This window comes from Gorilla gorilla, chromosome 1 (assembly GCF_029281585.2).
Source record: "Gorilla gorilla gorilla isolate KB3781 chromosome 1, NHGRI_mGorGor1-v2.1_pri, whole genome shotgun sequence".
Lineage (NCBI taxonomy): Eukaryota > Metazoa > Chordata > Mammalia > Primates > Hominidae > Gorilla > Gorilla gorilla.
The window spans coordinates 219351568-219372944 of NC_073224.2; the positions used below are offsets into that span (position 1 = coordinate 219351568).

At 46.1% G+C, this 21377-nt stretch overlaps 1 pseudogene; it reads right to left on the bottom strand.

Moving 5' to 3' along the window:
* Nucleotides 1–20177: 20177 nt before the first annotated feature.
* LOC101124385 (small ribosomal subunit protein eS4-like) lies at nucleotides 20178–21377 on the bottom strand (annotated as a pseudogene).

Here is a 21377-nt window from a genome sequence, read left to right on the forward strand (position 1 = left end):
TGAGCCAAGATTGAGCCACTGCACTCCAGCCTGGGTGACAGAGCGAGACTCTGTCTCAAAAAAAAAAAAAAAAGAAAGAAAAGAGAAAAACTTCCTTGTGTACCTATCACTAATTTATCCTCCACTTCTCCAATGGAACGGTAAAACTCCTCTTGACCTGGTTGAACACACCAGGTGATTTTTCCAGTTCTTTGTGTTTCTTAGGGACATCCCTCTTGGAGGCATCCTCTCTGGGCTCCCATCTGGAATGCAGAGACCTATGGAGCTATTGTCCCGGGACTTTACGCTACTACTGTCCTGGGAGTTTCCTTTGCTTCTTTCCTATGTTGGATCCTGTTTTCTGGATCCCTTGGTTTTTGTTGTTATTTTCTTGTTTTGACAGAGCATATATTCTACTAGCTTTGATTGATAGTTTGCCTTTGTGTCTGTGTTAGTTCATTCTCTCATTGCTATTAAAAAATACCCGAGACTGGGTAACTTATAAAAGGTTTAATTGACTTGGTTCTGCAGGCTATACAGGATGCACTGTGGCTTCTACTTCTGGGGAGGCCTCAGGAAACTTACGGTCATGGTAGAAGGTGAAGGGAGAGCCGGGTGTCACATGGAGCAGGAGGAAGAGAGAGGGAGGGGAGGTGCTATACACTTTTAAACAACCAGATCTCACAAGAACTCACTATTATGACACAGTACTAAGGGGAAAGCTGCCCCCATGATCCAATCATCTCCCAGCAGGCCCCACTTCCAACGCTGGGGATTACAGTTCCACATGAGATTTGGGCGGGGACACAGATCCAAACCATATGGGTGCTGAATTCTACATTGGAGATAAATTTCCCTGAGAATTTTGAAGACATGATCCGTGGTTGCTGTTGAAAAGTCAAATGACAATCTGATACCCTGTCCTGTGCATATGGCTTGATTTTTCCTCTGGAAGTTTTCAGGATCTTCCAGAGGTCTACAGTTTCATAATGATGTGCATTTTCTGTGGGCACTTGGTGGGCCTTTTATTCTGGAAATCAATCTCTTTTAATTTGGAAATCAATTTTGGTGAAATTTCTGTGGGTGCTAGTTTCCTCCATTCCATTTTCTCTTTTTTGTTTTCTTTCCAGATCTATTTTAGTTCAATCTCTAATTTTTCAAAGTGTTCTTTGCAATTTTCCATTTTAAAAAATGTTTTTTCTATTTCCAGGGACATTACTTCAACTTTATCATCCAACTTTTCTATCAGATTTTTAAAAATCCCTCTCCTCACAAATCTGCTTCTAAGAGCAATTTCTTGTCTTTTTTTTTCTATAGCATCTTATTCTTGTTTCATGGACATAATATTATCTCTTGTGTCTCTAAGAATGTTAATTGTAGTTGCCTTTTGAAATTTTTAATCTTTCAATTGTGGTAAGACACACATAACATAAAACTGACCACCTTAACCATTTTTAAGTGTACACAACAGTATTGGTAAGCCTATTTGTATTGTTGTACAACCAACCTCTAAAACTTTTTCATTTTGCAAAACTGAAACTTTATACCCATTGAACAACAACTCATTTCCAGCTCTCCGTAGCCCCTGGCAACCACCATTCAACTTTCCATTTCTGTGGATTTGGCTACTCTAGATACCTCTTGTAAAGGGATCATGGAGTTTTGGTCTTTTTGTGACTGGCTTATTTCACTTAGCATATCTTCATATATATCAGAATTTCCTTTCTTTTTATGGCAGAATAGTATTCCATTGTATGTGTACATCACATTTTGTTTATCCATTTATCTGTTGGTGGACACTTGGGTTGCTTCAACCTTTTGGCTATTGTGAATAATGCTGCTATAAACACGTGTGTGAAAATGTCTTTTTGAGTGCGGGCGCGATGGCTCACGCCTGTAATCCCAGCACTTTGGGAGAACGAGGTGGTTGGATCACCTGAGGTCTGGAGTTCGGGACCAGCCTGGCCAACATGGTGAAACCCCATCTCTACTAAACATACAAAAAATTAGCTGGGTGTGGTGGCGCGTGCTTGTAATCCCAGCTACTCTGGAGGCTGAGGCAGGAGAATCGCTTGAACCCGGTGGGGCAGAAGTTGCAGTGAGCCGAGATCGTGCCATTGCACTCCAGCCTGGGCAACAAGAGCAAAACTCCGTCTCAAAAAAAAACAAAAAATCTTTTTGAGACCCTGCTTTCAATCGTTTTCGATATCTATCCAGAAGTAGCACTGCCAGATCATATAATTCTATTTTTAATTTTTTGAGGAATCACTACTGTTTTCCGTAGCAGGTGCACCAGTTTACATTTTCACCAACAGTGTACAAGGGATCAAATTTCTCCATATCTCCATACGCTTTTTTTTTTTAAGAAGTTGTCCGATGGGTGTGAGGTGACATCTCATTGTGGTTTTTGATTTTGCACTTCCCTAATGATTAGTGATGTTGAGCATCTTTTCACATCCTTGTTAGCTATTGTATATCTATCTTATTTGGAGAAATGTCTATTCAAGTCCTTTGCCCATTTTGAAATTGGGCTGTTTGTGTCGAGTTCTTTATATATTCTGGATATTAATCCTTTATGAGAGGTATGATTTGTAAATATTTTCCTTTTTGAGATGGAGTTTTGCTCTATCACCCAGGCTGGAGTGTGGTGGTGTGAGCTCAGCTCACTGCAACCTCTGCCTCCTGGGTTCAAGTGATTTGTCTGCCTCAGCCTCCTGAGTAGCTGGGATTACAGTTGCCCGCCACCATGCCTGGCTAATTTTGTATTTTTAGTAGAGATGGCATTTTGCCATGTTGGCCAGGCTGGTCTTGAACTCCTGACCTCAGGTGATCTGCCCGCCTTGGCTTCCCAAAGTGCTGGGATTACAGGTGTGAGCCACTGTGCCCAGCCTCTTTCAGCAATGTTTTATGTTTTCCAGTGTACAAGTCTTTCACCTCATTGGTGAAATTTATTCCTAAGTATTTTATTCCTTTTGATGTTATTGTAAATGGAATTGTTTTCTTACTTTTTCTTTTCAGATTCTTCATTGTTAATGCATGGAAATCCAACTGACAGCTGGGTACGGAGGCTGAAGCAGAAGGATTTCCTGAGCCTAGGATGCTGAATTAATGTATTAGTACTGTAAGTCTTTTTGGTGGAATATTTAGGGTTTTCTAGGGATAGTTGTTTTTTTTTTTTTTTTTTTTGAGACAGGGTCTCGCTCTGTTGCTTAGGCTGGAGTGCAGTGGCATGATCATAGCTCATTGCAGCCTTGGGCTCCCAGGTTCAACTGATCCTCCTGTCTCAGCCTCCTGAGTAGCTGGGACTACAGGTGCCTGCCATCACGCCCAGCAAATTTCATTGAATTTTTAGGAGAGATGAGCTCTCACTCTGTTGCCCTCCCACTCCTAAGCTCAAGTGATCCTCCTGTCTTGGCCTCCCAAAGTGCTGGAATTACAGGCATGAGCCACTGCACCCAGCCTATAGTTGTTTTTAAAAGTCTTCTTCAGTTTCCTGCATTGATCTGCTTCCTGAGTTCCTTTCTGCTGTTTTAAAAAAAATTAGGCTGGGTGTGGTTGCTCACCCCTGTAATCCCAGCACTTTGGGAGGCCAAGGCAGGAGGATCACCTGGGTCAGGAATTCGAGACCAGCCAGGCAACATGGCAAAACCCTGTCTCTACTAAAAAATACAAAAATTAGCCTGGCGTGGTGGCATGTGCCTGTAATCCCAGCTACTTGGGAGGCTGAGGCAGGAGAATCACTTGAACCTGGGAGGCGGAGGTTGCAGTGAGCCGAGATTGTGCCACTGCACTCCTGCCTGGGCAACAGAGTGAGATTGTCTCAAAAAAAAATTAGTTCAAAAATGCAAATGTCTGAATCTTTGCAGCTTTCCTCTAATGTTTGGTATTGGTGTTGTCCAGTCCTAAGCTGAGAGGCACAAAAGCTGATTGGAAGCTCTTTATGTATGAGGGCCAGGGAGCGGAGGGAAGGACAGGGTTTGCCATACGTGAGTGTGATTTTCTGGTGACAACTCAGCCATTTGTAAGGGAACCAAGAGTTGCAGTCACTGTCCCCAGAGAGCGCTCCTAGGGTCTCCTGCCCTCATGGAGGGGGTGCGCCAGTCTGGCTGTCCCCATACTGGGAGTGCACTGAAGACAGGCCCAGGGGGTCTCATTAATCAGTCAATGCTATGTTCAGGATCATGGCTCCCTCACCCTTGGCTGTGCCTGGGTGCTTCAGTCTAGCACTCGTTGATTCAGCCCCCCAGAGGGTAAAGATCTGGTGCAGCTTCTGATGTGGAGGGCAAGGTGGCCATCTCCATGCTGCTCCGGATCCTGGAGGGTAGCTGGGGCTCTCACTGCGGGCTTTCAGTGGGTCCTCCCTTCTCACCACCCTCGCCCTCATCACCAGAAATGTCTGCTGCTCAGAATTCCTGGGTGTCCAGGCTCCTCCGCACGATGTGGCTGGGCTGGTTCTCGTTGGGTTGCAGTCTTCTCCCCTCTGCTGAGCTTTTGCCCCTTGTCTTTCATCCTCCCAAGTGTCGCTGCCACCTCTCAGCTGCTGCCACCTCTCATTTGTTTCTTGTCACTTAGGTCACTTTCCATTCCTTCCTGTTTTAGTGAGGCTTGGGGAAGAGATGGGGAATCCATCTCAATTTTCCACGGCTAATGAGAAGGTTCTCCTTGGTAGTTTTCTGGTGGTTCATATTGTGCTCAGGATTCATGTATCCTACTTACAGATATTTGATTGCATTATCACTTGTTCCTGGAAATGTAAAAGTACCTCCATGTTGTAGTGTTAGGATAGATGCACGTTTTCCTTCAGGTCCTCACGGTTCCTGGCTCATGATGCCCATAGCCCTTGTGACAGTCTTTTATCATAATGTTGGGTGCTTTAGGCCTCAGGGGCAGGGCTCAGGAAACAGAACCTCGAAGACCTTCTTCCGTCCTCCTTTCACCTGCTCCAAGGCAGGACTCTACTTTTCCCACCCACTTTTCTAAAGACTCTCATTCCCACCCCATACCCTGGAGGCCAATCACATTTCGACAACATTGTCATAAAAACCCAAAAGGCAGATCACTTGAGGTCAGGAGTTCAAGACCAGCCTGGCCAACATGGTAAAACCCCGTCTCTACTAAAAATACAAAAATTAGCCAGGCATGGTGGTATGTGGCTGTCATTCCAGCTAGTTGGGAGGCTGAGGAAGGAGAATTGCTTGAACCCAGGAGGCAGAGGTTGTAGTGAGCCGAGATTGCACCACTGCACTCCAGTCTGGGTGACAGAGAAAGTCTCTATCTCAAAAAACCAAAATCAAAAAACCCAAGAGGACCAGGTTCAGGAGCTTCCAGATAGCTGAACACATGGAGGTTCCTGGAGGGTGGTGCATCCAGGAAGGGCATGGAAGCTTCGTGCACCTTCCCTATGCGTCCATGCCCCTCACCCTATGCATCTCTTCATCTCTATCCTTTGTAATATCCTTTATAGTAAGCCAGTACATGTTAAGTGTTTCCCTGAATTCTGTGAGTTGTGCCAGCAAATTAATTGAACCCAAAGTGGGGGTTGTGGGAATCCTGGTCAGAAGTTCTGGAGGCCCAGAATTGCAACTGGGATCTGCAGTGGGGAAGGGGAGGGCTGTCTTGGGGACTGAGCCCTCAACCTGTGGGATCTGACGCTGTCTACTTGTGGGATCGGATAGTCTCAGAATTTAATTGAACACTCAGTTTGTGTCCGCTGCTTGGTGTATGGGGGAAACCTGCCCACGTTTGATCAGAGAAGTCTTCTGTGTTGATGATTGCTGTTGCGGTGGTGCAAGAGCAGAGGAAAAACACGCAAACACGCTTTGTGTTTTTCCCAAACAATGCATATCAGTTGATAAATTTGTTCATATTTGTGTATTCACTTAGCAGTTTTTTTTCTAACAAATGAATAGGAAAGTTGGACTAATTGCCATAGTCCCTTGCGGTTTGTAAATTCGACCAAACATCTTAAGAATCATTTGTGGAGACAGGGTCTCACTCTGTCATCCAGGCTGGAGTGCAGTGGCTCGATCGTGGCTCACTGCAGCCTTGACGTCCCTGGGCTCAGGATTTCCTTTCACCTCAGCCTCCTGAGTATACCATCATGCCTGGCTAATTTTTTGTGTGTATTTTTTGGAGACAGGGTCTTGCCATGTTGTCCAGGTTGGTCTCAGACTCCTGGGCTCAAGCATTCCTCCCACCTCGGCCTCCCAAAGTGCTGGGATTACAGGCACTTAGAGCCACCAAACTTGACCAGGGATCATTTTAAGTGGGTGCTGAGTTCAATACTAGACACTGGCGTGGGGGGCACATAAGAGATAGGGAAGACATTGCTGTTGTGGCCAGACTCCAAGATGGCACCCAGTGATCCTCACTTCCTAGTGTTCATGCCTATGTGTATTCTCCTCCCACAATGAATGGGGCTAAGTAATGCATAAGACATTGTGGAAGTGTCACTGTGTGATTTCTGAGGCTAGGACATGAAGGATCCTGTGGCTTCTGCTTTGTTCTCTCTTGGATTACTTGCTATGGCAGAAACCAGTGGCCATGTCATGAGGATACTCAAGCCGTCCTATGGAGAAGTCCACATGGCAAGGAACTTAGGCCTCCTGCCAACAGCCAGCACCAAGTCAGCATCCCTGTGAGTAAGTATCTTGGAAGTGGACCCTCTGGCCCCAGTTCAACCTTCAGATGACCACAGCCCCAGCTCATATGTAGACTGCAGCCTCCTGAAAGACACTGAGCCAGGGCATGCAGCTAAGTTGCTTCTGACTTCCTAACCCATAGGAACTGTGAGATGATACATGAGTGTCATTAAGTTGCTAAGCTTTGGGACAGTTTGTCTCTCAGCAGAAGAAAAATACCATCCTAATCTGTCACACTGGCCCCCAAAACTCTGCAAGGTTGCCCTCTCCCTAGTTTCCTTGTGAGCTCCTTTCCAACATCTCTCTGCCCAAGCCATGCTATACTAGCTTCCTTCCAGTTTCTCTAACCACTGAGTACCTTGTCTTGGGTACCTTCCAGATGCTGTTCCCCCTTGTCCCCATCCCCTCTTCTTCTAGTCTATTCATCTTTCAAGCCGATGAGTAAGTGTCACTGCTCTAGGGAAAGTTTCCTGACCCCTCCTGACTTCCATGGGTCCTGCGCCTCAACGTAAACCCTTCAAAGCATCTATCTATCGGAATTATAATCAGTTAACTATTTGTGTAATCATTTATTTGGTGCCTGTCTCTCTCCACTCCCAAGACTGTAACACGTAGAGGGCAGGGAATGCATCTATCTTAAACACTGCCAACTCCACAGTGGCCTGGACAGCATCTGGAACATAGTAGATACTCAAAAGATGTTTGTTGAATAGCTGAATGTGATCTGCTTCTGCCAGCTCCCCTCTGTTGTCATCACCTCCACTGCAAGAAAACAGCTTAGGGCAAGCTTGTCCAAGCCACGGCCCAAGGCCACATGTGGCCCAGGATGGCTATGAATGTGGCCTAGCACAAATTCATACTTTCTTAAAACATGAATTTTTTGGCCATTTTAAAATTTTTTAGCTCATCAGCTATCGTTAGTGTTGGTGTATTTTACTTGTGGCCCAAGACAATTCTTCTTCCAGAGTGGCCCAGGGAAACCAAAATATTGGACACCCCTGGCTTAGAGCAAACCCCTCACTGATGGCAGGTCAGTGTTATTCTTAAAGGACAGCACATACACTTTTATTACTTTTTTAAAATGCTCACTTCCAACAGTGACTCATTTTGTGACCTTGGGTTGCTTGCCTTTCCTCTCTGAAAAAGGTGGATAGAGATTGGTACAATGCCTCATTTGAAGGCTGGGAACTGTTTCATTTAGAGAGGTTTTGGCAGGGTTTTCAATGTTCTTGAAGTACAATTTTCTTAATATCTAGGTGGTTGTAAGTGATTATGTAAGTGATAAGTAGAAATGAACTGTGATTGACCATGTGAATATATCTCCATTGTAGGTAGGGGTGTGTGTGTGTGTGTGTGTGTGTGTGTGTGTGTGTGTGTGTGTGTGTGCCTTTTGGTGCTAAAGGTGCACGCATATTCTTCAGAAGAGTCTGTTTGCTCTAGAATGCTCATGGATATCCTAAATACTGATGCAGACCTGTTTGAAGATGTAATTGTTTGACTTTGAAGCTACATTCATTTCTAATATAACAAAACCAATATTTACTTAAAGCTTAGTAAATACTTAGGCATTATGCAAAGCCAATTTCCTTTATCATAGCCAATCTTCACAGTTACTTTTGCAAGATAGGAACTATTATAACCTCATATGACAGATGAGGGAACTGAGGCTCAGAGGTTCAATAACTTGCCCAAGGTCACACAGCTAATAAGTGGCAGAGCAATAACTAAAATCCGTATGGCATGCTCAAAATCTTTGGCAAAATTGTACATGTGGATTTGTGACTAAGGGAATAAGGAAAAAGAGGAATGTGACAAAAGTCACCATTCTGAAGGATTTTAATCATAAAGGAGCCCTCAGAATAGCATGTCTATAATCAGATGCTCAGGTATTGAATGGGATGGATGCAAGAAGTGAGCAAAGCTGATGGATCCAAATGTTACCTGCAGTGCACCTGTACCCATGAGATAAGCTCTTGGCACATCCATCAAATTACAGCCCAGTTCAAAGCAAAATCATGTTTGCATAACAAATAACAGAACAGTCCAAAAAAAGGCCAGTATTTGGATACAGCTGGATCTCAGGAATGCAGATGAGGAGACACCTGCAGCTCACCAGGCTGTGAGCCACAGCAGATGGGATCGAAGACAGGGCCAGAGGAGGGGATTTTGAGGTTGGCTACATCTTTTTTTTTTTTTTTTTTTTTTGAGACAGGATCTTGCTCTGTTGCTCAGGCTGGAGTGCAGTGGCATGATCTCTGCTCACTGCAGCCTCGACCTCCTGGGCTCAAGTGATCCTCCCACCTCAGGCGTGTGCCACTACACCTGGGTAATTTTATTTTTTGTAAACATGGGGTCCTACTATGTTGCCCAGGCTGGTTTTGAAATCCTGGACTGAAGTAATCCTCCTGCCTCAGCCTCCCAAAGTGCTAGGATTATAGGCATGAGCCACCATGCCCTGCCAAGGTTGGCTACATCTTGTACTGAAACTGGTATTAACACAAATCCTTCCACTTGAGCCCCAAATCTAACCACATACAGATGCTATTCATTCACCCCAGCAGTCATTCAACAGATGATTTCTGAATACTTACCTGCCAGGTGTTGTGCGAGGCAGGTGGGTACACAGGAGAACAAGGGAATGTTCCTGCCTTCCTGGAGCTTACAGTCTTGTTTGGGAGTGGAATCCATATCAGTGGAATACATACATTAAACAAATTATTATTTTTTATTTTTGTATTTTTTGAGACAGAGTCTCACTCTGTTTCCTAGGCTGGAGTGCAATGGTACGATCTTGGCTCACTGCAACCTCTGCCTCCCAGTTTGAGCAATTCTTGTGCCTCAGTCTCCCGAGTAGCTGGGATTACAGGTGTGCGACACCATGCCTGGCTAATTTTTGTATTTTATTATTATCATTATTATTTTTGAGACGGAGTCTTGCTCTGTCGCCCAGGCTGGAGTGCAGTGGCACGATCTCGGCTCACTGCAAGCTCCGCCTCCCGGGTTCACGCCATTCTCCTGCCTCAGCCTCCCAAGTAGCTGGGACTACAGGCACCCGCTACCATGCCCGGCTAATTTTTTGTATTTTTAGTAGAGACGGGATTTCACTGTGTTAGCCAGGCTGGTCTTGATCTCCTGACCTCAGGATCCACCTGCCTTGGCCTCCCAAAGTGCTGGGATTACAGGTGTGAGGCACCACGCCCAGCCTAGTTTTTGTATTTTTAGTAGAGATGGGTTTCACCATGTTGGCCAGGCAGGTCTCGAACTCCTGACCTCAATTAATCTGCCTGCCTCGACCTCCCAAAGTGCTGGGATTACAGGCGTAAGCCACTGCGCCCAGCCAAGCAAATTACCACGCAATAATCATTTAATTATGCAGCAGAAGACCAGAGCACTGTGAGAAGGGCTCCTAATTTAATCAGGGGGGCCAATAGCAACCTGCCTGAGGAAGTCGCTTCATTGTAACTTAGAGGTTTTACCTATTAAGAAAAAAAGGAACTGGTATATTACTTGTCTATGTGGAACAAATCATCCCATAATGTAGTGACTTGAAACAACAATAATCATTTAATCTCGTCATTCCTGTGGGTCAGGAACTCAAGGGCAGCTCAGCTGCGTGGTTCTGGCTTGGGGTGTCTTGTGAGGTTGCATTCACGATGCTGGCCTGGGGGGTCAGCTCTGACACGGTCACCCACGTGCCTGGCATGTTGGTGCTGGCTGTTTTCTTTTTTATTTTTGATACGGAGTCTCGCTCTGTCACCCAGGCTGAAGTGCAGGGGCGCAATCTCAGCTCACTGCAACCTCTGTCCCCCAGATTCAAGCGATTCTCCTGCCTCAGCCTCCCAAGTAGCTGGGATTACAGGCATGCGCCACCACGCCTGGCTAAAACACATGGGGTTTCACCATGTTGGCCAGGCTGGTGCCGAACTTCTGACCTCAGGTGATCCACCCGCCTCAGCCTCCCAAAGTGCTGGGATTACAGGCATGAGCCACCATACCCGGCCCCGTTGTCACACTCTTGACCGTGCCATTATCAACAACTGCAGCCCCTTCACAATATCAGTTTAAAGCATTCCCCAGTACAAGAATGTAGTACCCCGTCTCCAGTTCTTTGACCCCTTTACCTGGGCCTCCAGTTCACTTACCTTTCTACCTTTTCCTTCTCATAGTTCATTTCCCTCCTTACTCAGCTTAAGTCTCATTGCTTCCTTGTGTATCCCTGTATTTGTTTTCCATTGCTGCTGTAAGAAATTACTGCAAACCTAATGGCTTAAGACAACACAAATGTATTATCTTACCATTCTGGACGTCAGAAGTCCGAAGTGGGTTTCACTGGGCTAACATTAAGCTGTTGGGAGGGCTGGGTTCCCACTGGAAGCTCTAGGAAGAAGAAATCGCCTTGCCTTTTCCACTTTCTAGAGGCCACCTGCGTTCCTGGGCTCATTGCTGCTTCTTCCACCTTCAGTCAAAGTCCATAGCATTGGTTGTATCTTTCTCACCATGCCATCTTTCTGGTTCTCTCTTTTCTGCCTTCTTTTTCCTCTTACGAGGACCCCTGTGATGACACCAGGCCCACCCTGATAATGCAGGATAATCTCCCCATCTCATGGTCAACTGATTAGCTACTTTAAAAAGAATATTTTAAGAGGGGCGTCTCGTGATGTTACCCAGGCTGGTCTTAAGCAATCCTCCTGCCTCAGCCTCCCAAGTAGCTGGGACTACAGGTGTGTGCTACTGCACCTGGCTTGATCAGCTACTTTAATCTATCTACAGCCTTAATTCTCATTTCCTTTTGCTATGTCGCCTGACATATTCAAATTCCAGGAATTAGAAGGTGGACATCTTTGAGGGGCCATTATTCTTCCCTTCTGCTTATTGTACTGACCTCAGCAGAAGCCCAAATCTCATTGAAAACAAGTGTCCACCTACTGCAAGCCTGCACCCAAGCAGCTCAGCACCCAAGCAGCTAAGCACTGTGGAGAAAGAATATTCCTCATTTGTCTCCAGTAAACCCCCAGGACTGCCAGGCAATTCTACTATATTTCCCTCGTCCGTTTACACTCCCTCGCTTCTAGATGCTAATTTCACACCTCCTCCTCTCTCTTGAAGCCCCCACATTTCCTTCCCTGTTCTTATTCTCAGCTGAATCTTGATTCTTACTTCCTAGAGAAAATCGGAGCAATTGGAAGAGAACTTCCCCAGACTCATCAGCGCCCACCTGCATCTGTGCTCAGGCACGGCCTTTCCTCCATCCTGTGGATAAACAGCTGAATGCCGGCCTGAAGGCAGCGCCTCCCCTGCCGCCTGGGCCCATCCCTGCTCATTGCCTCCAGGGAGGCCAGTCCAGAAAGCCCTTGCATTTTCCTCTGTGTTATCAATTACCCCCTCACCTCTCTTTTGGACTATTTTCCATCAGCATACAAACATTTTATCATTTCTTCCATCATACAAAACAGACTTACAAAAAAAAAAAATGAAATAAGCCTCTGTCTTGTTCTTACATCTCCTCTCCAGCCATTGCCCTATTTCTCGGCCTTTCTTTACAGCACAACTTGAAAAAAGGTTGCCTGTTGGTCCAGTTCCTTCTCTTGGATCCACTCCTATCCGGCCTTGGCTTCCACAGTGCTTCTGAAGGTCACTGACAACCGCCACACTGCTAAATCCAGCGGTCGATTCCCCTACTGAGCTCTCAGCAGCATTTGATACAGCTGATCATTGCTTCCTCCTGAATACATTTTATTTACCTCCTCTCTTGATTTCCTTCTTATTTAGTGGCAGCTCCATCTCAAGTTCCTTTGCTGATTTCTTATCTCCTTGACCTTGAAATGCTGAAGTGCCTCATGCTCCCTTAGTGAGCTCATCAGGCTGTTGGCATAAAACACCATTTTATAAGCTAATGGCCTCCAAGTTATATCTGTAGTCGGGACTTCTCTCAGTTCCAGACTCTTTCCTGCCCTCCACTTGGAAGTAAATAAACTGAAAGTGAAAATGACATAAACCAGCCAGGTGCAGTGGCTCATGCCTACACTCCCAGCACTTTGGGGGGCCGAAGCAGGAGGATTACTTGAACCCAGGAGTTCGAGGCTACAATGAGCTATGATCGTGCCACTGCACTCCAGCCTGGGCGACAGAGCAAGACCCTATCTCACCTAATCAATCAATAAAATGACATAAACCAATGATGGTAATGTCAGCCACGGTTGCTCAGGTCAAGAACTTTGGCATCAATCTCAACTCTTCTCTTCCCTTCATACCCTTTAACCAGTCCAGACCTATTCACATCAGCTCTATCTCCAACTGCACCCAGGATCTGACTCATTCTCACCATGTCTGCTGCTCCTACCTGGTCCACGCTACCATCATCTCTTACCTGGAGCAGTGCAGCAACCTCCTCCCTACCCTACCGGATCTGTCCCGCAGACCCTAGCTGACGGATGAAATGAGTACTCAGATACAGGCATGCAATGTAAGAGCAGCTTGGGGACTGCCTGGCTCTCGTGGCCAGAGAGCAGCCCCAAGAGGCTGAAGCTGCTTTCTTTTACTCAGTGCAGGCACAATGCCGAAAACCTGGAGCAAACACAACCTGTAGGTAATTAAGATGTATTGTTCCCCTTTCAGGGAACCTCGCATGCATGGATCATCAAAGGTCAGTTCCTGGTCAACATAAGTAAACAAGCCTGTTTAAGATAAATTCTCCCACACTCCCTTGTTCCTACTCCTTGCCCTCTGCTTCAGGGTTATAGAACAGCTGCCTTCAGCTATTCTTCCCCGGGGCTCTGCAGAACCTTCTGATCTTTCAGAAGGTTTGCGTCCTTTCCCTGTAGTTTTTCCCACCACTCTGACTGATCCCCCACACTGCCCTCCATGTCTCTTCCCAGGAGCCTGCACATTCTGTTCTCAGCCGAGGGGCCCTTTTAGGATTGCAAGACCCTATCTTGTATCAAATGAGTGCTAATCGAACGCTTTAAGCTAGATCCTTAGAAAGTGAGTCTCATCATGTCCCTCCCCTACCCTAAATCCTTCATTGCTCCCCATGGCCAACTAGGCCTTGTCCCAGCCACCCCCGTGGCCTCTCTGACCTCAGCCCCTAGTCCACCCCTCAGAGAGTTGCCCCACTTTGGCTTCCTTGATGTTAACCTCAACAGGCCAGGTACTCCCACCTGGGCGTCTTCATATGGGCTGTTCCCTTGGCCAGGGATATTCTTCAGGCACCCAGAGGGCTCCCTCATCACTCCCTTCATGTCTGGGCCCAAATGCCACCTTCTCTGAGCAGCATGCCGGTCACCCCATTTCCAGCTCCCACCTCCCCACTCCTGCCCCAGCACACTCTGCGCGCATCTCTGCTGTAGTCTTTACTAGCACTCCTCACCATCTGTGTTAGTTTCCTATTGTTCCTGTAACAAATGCCACAAACAGTGGCTTAAAACAACACAGTTTACTATCTCACAGTTCTGGAATCAGACATCTAAAACAGGGCCACAAGGCTGTGCTCCTTTTATTTTATTTATTTGAGATGGAGTCTCCGTCGCCCAGGCTGGAGTGCAGTGGCATGATCTTGGCCCACTGCAGCCTCTGCCTCCTGGGTTCAAGCAATTCTCTTGCCTCAGCCTCCCGAGTAGCTGGGATTACAGGCATGCGCCACCACACCTGGCTAATTTTTGTTATTTTTAGTAGAGATGGGGGGGGGGTTTCACCATGTTGGCCAGGCTGGTCTTGAACTCCTGACCACAGATGATCTGCCCGCCTTGTCCTCCCAAAGTGCTGGGATTACAGGTGTGAGCCATGGCCTTCTAATTTATTCTTATTTTTTAGTGACAGGGTCTTGCTCTGTCACCCAGATTGGAACGCAGTGGCGTGATCTTAGCTCACTGCAGCCTCAGACTCCTGGGCTCAAGTGGTCCTCCTGCCTCAGCCTCCTGAGTAGCTGGGACTACAGGCATGTATCACCATGACTGCCTAAGTTTTGTTTGTTTTTGTTTAAGAGATGGTATCTCACTACGTTGCCTGGGCCGGTCTCAAACTCCCGGCCTCAAACAACCCTCCTGCCTCGGCTTCCCAAAGTGTTGGGATTACAGGTGCGAACCACTGTGCTCTGCCAGCTATGTTCCTTCTGGAGGCTCTAAGGGAGAATCTGTTTCTCCCCTAGCTGCCTTTTCCAGCTTCTAGAGGCCACCTGCATTCCTGGGCTCATGGTTTCTTCCTCTGTCTTCAGAACCAGCAGCTTAGCGTCTTTTCTGTCTGATTTCCAGCCTCTCTTTTTAGAGATAGGGTCTCAGGCCAAGCATGGTGGCTCACACTGTAATCCCACCATTTTTGGAGGCCAAGGCAGAAGGATCACTGGAGCCCGGGAGTTCGAGGCTGCAGTGAGCTGTGATCGCACCACTGCACTCCAGCCTGTGTGACATCGAGTGAGACCCTGTCTTGAATAAATAGATAGATGGATGAAGAGATAGAGGGATAGAGATGAGGTCTTGCTTTGTTACCCAGACTGAACTCGAACTCCTGGCCTCGAACGATCCAACTCCTGCCTCAGCCTCCTGAGCAGCTGGGATTACAGACATGCAGCACCACACCCACCTTCTGCCTCCTTCTTATAAGGACTCTTGCAATTACCTTGGGCCCACCCAGAGAATCCAGGACAATCTGATCTCGAGATCCTTACCTTAATCACATCTGCACAATCCCTTTTGCTACATAAGGTAACATATTTATGTAATTCACAGGGATTGAGAAGTGGACATCTTTGGGGGTTCCACTACTCAGCCTATAACACCTGCTGATAAACTATAGTATATTTCTTTGTTTGCCATCTGCCTTCCTTTTAAAAAAACAAAAATAAAAATAGACAGGCTCTCACTATGTTGCCCAGGCTTCTCTCAAAATCCTGGGCTCAAGCAGTCCTCCCACCTCAGCCTCCCAAAGTGCTGGAATTACAGGCATGAGCCACTGCGCCTGGCCCCATCTGCGTTCTTGAGGGCAGGTTGTAGACTCCTCAAGGATGATTTGTATCTGTATTCACAGTGCTTAGGACTATGCAGAGCTAATAGCAGGTGCTCAATAAATATCTATTTTTGAATGAACATCTGGCTTTTTGGCTGTGGCTGTGTCTGCCTGCCCTTGGTATGTGTGCCAACCAGCAACACTGCTGGTCTTTGAAAGCACTTGGTCCCTATGTGATGGGCAGTGTCAACAATGCCTGGGGTGGTTTGGAGGAGGATGCTGGGCAGCCCCTCAACCTGGGCAGGCTGAAATGGGAGCTGCACTCCTCTTCCATCAGACATTTTTCATAGGCTGCCTCAGTGCAATTCCATTGAATTCCTCCGTGTTTACTGAGCCCTGAGGTGACAGGCTTGGTCCCACCCTGCCATTCCAGGAGATGTCTAGAAAGAGCGTCATCACCCTCAGATTTGAACCAGAGATGTATCTTTAGTCTGGAAAATGGTATTTTGTTACCATAGCAACCAGACTTCTAAAAAAATGGATGTCAAGTAACATGCGGATCCCAGTGCTCATGGCAACCGCCATTCTGCATACTTTGGGGAGAAAATGTGCCTCACCTTTCTCCTGCCTGTGAGTTGGGCAGTGGGGAGGTTAGGTTAGCACCAGGTTTCCTTCTAGAATTGATGAGACACTGAGGTTTTTGGCTAGTGGAGTTAGAGGCTGGACCCCTCCCCAACTCCCACTGTGAAAGCAGCTCTCTTCTCCAAAGTCACATAATCAATGCCTTTCCCCGATTATTTGGAAGGAGGTCTCTCTTCTGCTTTTGCCTTCTTTGATGCTGCTCAAATCCCTGGAGACGTGCTTGGGTTCTACCAGGAACACACATGATAACAGATACACACACACACCCCCTGTGCACTGAGAATCTGACAGGTGCAGGCATCACCATTCATCCATTCTCCTATGTATTTGCTCGTTGATTCATTTGTGCCTTCTCTTAGTAAATATTCATTAAGTGCTTATTACGTATCTGGCTCTGTGCTGGAGCCTTGGAAGCAAACAGGGCACGATGAAGGATGTGGTTCTCACTCTCCAGCCCCATATTGCAGAAGAGATAAACACGTTCATTACTCAGCAGCTTCACTGAAAGAGGCGTGCACGGGAAGGAAGGGAGTGATTAACTGTAGCAGAGATGTGGGTGGTGGATGGATATCAAAGAATTTAGCCTTGTTTTAGGTTCTCTTACAGAAAAGATTGGTCAAACTGTATTCCTTCCAGGAAAATTTAAGAAGTCCTCAACAAGTTTCTCGAAGGCATCTTTGACTACCCCATCGCTTCAGTTGAAGATGCAGATTCTCCCCATTATAATGTTTCTGAAATCAGAATGTTTCTCGTGACCAATGTATATATTTAATGAAGTGTTTCTTTTCCTATCCCTAATTAAATTGGTGGTGTGTCTTATAATCAGTGGTGTCTTAGAATCAAGGATATTTGAGATTTCCCGTTTTTACTCCCAATATTCATTCGTAACTAAGCCTGAGCCCTCAGAGAATCTTCTTGGCCTTGGACTTCTGCTCACATTTCCTCCCTGAAGAAGTGTAGCTTTCCCCATTAAAGACAGTGTATGGTTTCAGCTAGAAGGCTTTTAAGTGACTTCTGTGCCTGTGTTGGCAGTTGAGTTAGTATTGAGGAGCATGCACTCTGCAGCCAGATTGCCTTGGTGAATTTCCAGGAGCCATCCCTTTCTAATTTGCGGCCCTCTCTGAGCCTCAGCATCCTCTTCTATAAGATCGTAAGATTATTTACCTTTAGGGTTGATTATCCTTCAATTAATCAATTCAACACATATGTACTGAGTGTCTACTGGGTTCGAGAACTATGGAAAAGCTGGAAATGTGAAAGTGGACAAACCACACAAAATTCCTGCCCTTGTGAGCTTACATTCTATTGGAGGAGACCAATGGTAAACATGCAAATTATTCAAATGTAATACCTTAGCTGGTAATAAGTGCTCTGGAGAAAAATGAAGCAGGGAAGCTGGTAGGGACAGCTAACGCAAGGGAGTTAGGAATAGCAGTTAGGATTAGGTTCGGTTGGGAGTAACAAAAAAAACCAAACAACAGTGGCTCAAAAAAGACAAAGGTTCACTTTGCTATAATAAATATGAGAAGTCCAGGGTGGCTTTACAGCCACTGGGGACCCAGGTGTCTTTTATCTTCTTGCTGTGCCATCCTCAATACCTAGCTACTACCTCATGGTCAAAGATGGATGCTGGAGCTCCAGCTATCTTGACTACATTCCAGTCAACAGAAAGAAAGAAAGAATGTGCCTCTTTCCCTTTAAGAACATTCCCTAGAAGGCTGGGCGCAGTGGCTCACACCTGTAATCCCAGCACTTTGGGAGGCTGAGGTGAGTGGATCACCTGAGGTCAGGAGTTCAAGACCAGCCTGACGGACAGGGAGAAACTCCGTCTCTACTAAAAATACAAAATTAGCCGAGCGTGGCTGAGCATGGCTGCAATCCCAGCTACTTGGGAGGCTGAGGCAGGAGAATCGCTTGAACCTGGGAGGCAGAGGTTGCAGTGAGCCAAGATTGCGCCATTGCACTCCAGCCTGCGCAACAAGAGCAAAACTCCATCTCAAAAAACAAAACAAAACAAAACAAAAATTCCCTAGAAGTTTGATGTGACACTTTCCTTTCTTTCCCCTTGGCCAGAACTTAGTCACATGGTTATACCTCTGCAAGGAGGGCTGGGAAATGCAGTTTTTAAGTGCCCAGCCAAAGAGTAGAGATTTTTTTTTTTAACCAGGTAACAATGGATAGGACAAATATGGGGCAAAATTAGCTGTCTCTGCACAGTTTATCACAAAGATTTGATCAGATGATGTGTGCAAAGGATTTAGCATAGAATAAGTGTTTGATAAATATTAGTTATCTTTTGACACAATGTTTTCTCGATGTATATGTTCTTGGTAAACAGTGAGCAGATGAGGAAAATGGAGGCTCAAGGGTCTTAGGGACCAACCTGTGGCCACTTGAAAGGTGTCAGATCCTGTCCTGTGGGCATCGAGATCCTAGATACCATCCCCCAGCGGGCACCATGGCGGGCAGGGCATAGAGGTTGTGCTCCGCAAGGGCTGCCCACTGGTTTCTGGGCCTGGGACAACCTCTCCAGCAGGTGGGCTTGTTATCTCTCTTCCAGGATCACCCATGGTTTGTTGCCTTTTCAGAGCAGTTTCTCTTACTCTGACATGCCTCTGCCCTCCCCAAAATCCTTGCTGCTTACAGAATAGAATCCAAACTTTACCATTCCTGGCACTGAATAGGCATTTAATGCAAATGTATTAAAATAATGAACCCAAGGGCCTCTATGAGCTGGCTCTAATTTCTCCTTTCTAATTTATCTCTTTCCCTATTGCCTCTTCCTGCCCCTGAGTGGAATCTATTCTGTAACTCAATAGTTGCATTTTTTTCTTTTTCTTTTTCTTTTTTTTTTTTTTTTTGAGACAGAGTCTCACTTTGTTGCCCAGGCTGGAGTGCAGTGGCGTGATTTCGGCTCACTGCAACCTCCGCCTCCCAGCTTCAAGTGATCCTCTTGCCTCAGCTCCCTAGGTAGCAGGATTACAGGCACGCACCACCACGCCTGGCTAATTTTTGTATTGTTAGTAGAGACATGGTTTCTCCATGTTGGTAAGGCTGGTCTTGAACTCCTGACCTCAGGTGACCTGCCCACCTCAGCCTCCCAAAGTGCTGGGATTACAGGCGTGAGCCACCGTGCCCTGCCGCATTTTTTTTTCTTATTTTTACTACTGGAACAAATATAGTTGCATTTTAAAAGAAACCTCCGATTATCAAACTGTGTGATTTAAAAATAATTGTTTCAATAGGAAAATAAAAATAAAGGCTAGAGTATTTAAGACTTGAAATACTAAGAGTTGTCTTGGTCTGCCCATCAGATCCTCCTGTCTTCTGGTCTCAGCCTCCAGCCCCTAGACCACAGTGGTGAGTTCTGTCCAACACTGGGCAAATATATTATCACCACAGTGATTGACCCAGGCATGCATATTGACCCAAGATAGCCAATGGGAAGTCTTTCTCCTAGTCCTCTGCCCCCGCACCTAGTTCTGCTTGCAAGATGAAGAGCTTAGCCTGGTGCTGTATGTGACTATAAACTAATTGTAAGGAGAAAGACTAATGGTGGTAGGAGAGACTGAAGCAAATTGGCAGAGAAAAGCAGAAGAGAGAGTGAGGAGGGAGACAGGAGGAGACAGCAGGAGAGAAGAGTAAATAAATATGGGTGCATTTGAACCCTGGGTCCATGTGTGCTCGAGGCCAGCTTCATCACTGTGCCTTTTCTAGTTCAACTATTGAGCCTGTAATTTTTCCTTTTTGGCTTAAGTTAGTTTGAGTTGGATCAGAAGTGGGAACAGAGCAAGTCAAATGAGGCACTTGAGGAGCAAAATTTAAGGAGGCGTCTTTACAAACCTGACAGTGAGCACCTTCATACATTTCTCACCCTCAGCTCCTCACTGGCCTCCTCTTAGTCTTGACTTTGAGTTGAGTTTTAATAACGTGTAACCAAAGAAATTCTTGGCTAATATAAGCTCTACTTGTTATTTTCAATAAATAACAAATTCTTGGCTAATTTAAGCTCTACTTGTTATTTTCAAATTGCAAGCTAAAAACATTATATTAGTTGATCCAGTTGGCCAAATACACCCCAATTTTTTTAGGCTGCATTATTTTTAATTAGGTACAAAGATCTTGTTAACATATCACCTAGAGACCATTTCACCCACTGCTTTAGGCTGCCAGTCTCTTGTCTGTCTCTTCAGCAGTGGTGAGGTGGATACCCTTTCCTTGGGTTTTGTTGCCCTTGCCAATAACAAAAATGCTGGAAAGCCAGGTGGCAAAGCTGTTGCTGTTGGCATCTTTCACATGAACCACATCAAAAGATCCAGGGTGCCTCTCTCTGTTGGTAATCACACCAATTCTTCCCAGGTTCGCACCTCCAGTCACCATCCACAGGTTACCAGTATCAAACTTGATGACATCAGTACTCTTTCCAGTATCTAAATCAATCTGAATGATGTCATTCACCTTGATGAGGGGACCAGGGTAGCGGATGGTGCCAGCATCATCGGTTACCAGATGAGGGATTCCTTTTGTAGCCGCAAGATTTTTCTCACTTTGCACAATTTGTACTTGGCCTCCTCAGCTGTAATACGGTGAATGGCAAAGTGACCCTGATGTTACAGATCAGACAGACATTCTCTCTGGTCTTGTCAATGATGATGACACCTTTGAATCCAGCAGGGTAGGTTCTATCAGTTTGGACCTTGTCGTCAATCTTAATGAGCCGCAGCATCCAAATCTTTAGTTCGTCTCTGATCAGGGCATACTTAATTCTGTTTCTTAAAAATGATGAGGGGGAGATGCATTCTCAGCTTGTGGGGACTGGTGGATGGATGAGGAGCAGACACACCAGTCAGTGTCTCCAGCATCCATTGCTTTGAGCTGCTACCACTTCAGATGCTTCTTGGGACCATAAGCCATGGCTACCTTAGGCATGGAAATAAGTTCACCTTCCTCCCCTAAAGATTCAATGAACAAGCCGGGCATGGTAGCTCACGCCTGTAATCCCAGCACTTTGGGAGGCCGAGGTGGGTGGATCACCTGAGGTCAGAATTTGAGACTAGCCTGGCCAACATGGTGAAACCCCATCTCTACTAAAAATACAAAAAAAGTAGCTGGGCGTGGTGGTGGGTGCCTGTAATCCCAGCTACTTGGGAGGATAAGGCTGGAGAATTGCTTGACCCT